The sequence below is a fragment of the Limulus polyphemus genome, unplaced genomic scaffold (genome assembly GCF_000517525.1).
Source record: "Limulus polyphemus unplaced genomic scaffold, Limulus_polyphemus-2.1.2 Scaffold4174, whole genome shotgun sequence".
In the NCBI taxonomy this organism is placed as follows: Eukaryota; Metazoa; Arthropoda; class Merostomata; order Xiphosura; family Limulidae; genus Limulus; species Limulus polyphemus.
The window spans coordinates 44,014-44,996 of NW_013669784.1; positions in this window are offsets into that span (position 1 = coordinate 44,014).

The window sequence follows — 983 nt, forward strand, 5'->3', positions numbered from 1 at the left end:
TTGATTTTCATTTTATTACCTCGTCTCCATAGTTACTATTAGCAAATAGTCAATAGTATTGTAGGACCATTTTATTGTTGTTCTTTCTAAAATAACACATTTTCATCTCATCATTTAATTTCTGTTGTGCATATATTGTTGTATAGAAGATATTTTAAAGTGATTCATCAGATAGAAAACGAAATTTTATAATAATGGTATGTACGAAAAGTGACCCGAAAAACGGTGATAACTCGGTAACAGGTGGCCCGATTTTAACAAAACTTGTGTTTATTCTTATTTCATTACAAATATGGCGCTATTGTGCGAAATTTTTGCTGTATTTAATTACAGACAAGCAAACACACAAACAATCTCAGAGTTTTAGTAGTATATAGATTAACAGAGACAATGGATTATGATGGTACATGTAACTAAACCAACATAAAAAACAACACATTGTACCAACACACTTAACTCTATTACTTTCAGTTTAACATTTGCATGCTCTGGAGTATCACACAGTCTACAATTTGTTTATAACACTGCTAGTAATCTTTGTATCCTTACCATTTATTATCGTTTCTTAGCAACTTCTATTTTCTGTTTGTGTGTTTTCAGTTTATCATAAAACATATTATGGTTCTCTTTATTTTATCTATTTTTTATATTTTATTTAAGTAATATATGTCATATGTTTGTATAGCTTCATAGTTAGTATTATAACTATACTATAATATTAGTACAATAATAATATTTTATACATTGTTATACACAAGTTAGAATAGAACTCCTACATTGTATACTTTAACCATCAATAATAATTGCTGATATTCTTACTAAGATTGTAATGAGTATGAACATCAAATAAACAAGGAAACAATTTTACTTACAGATAGAAATATTTTTGTGATAAAAATCACGTTAACTGCAAGATTGTTTTAACATTTCTCTAATTTTGTCGATTAAACGTAACGTTTAAAGTATTGTTACGTCTCCGTTTG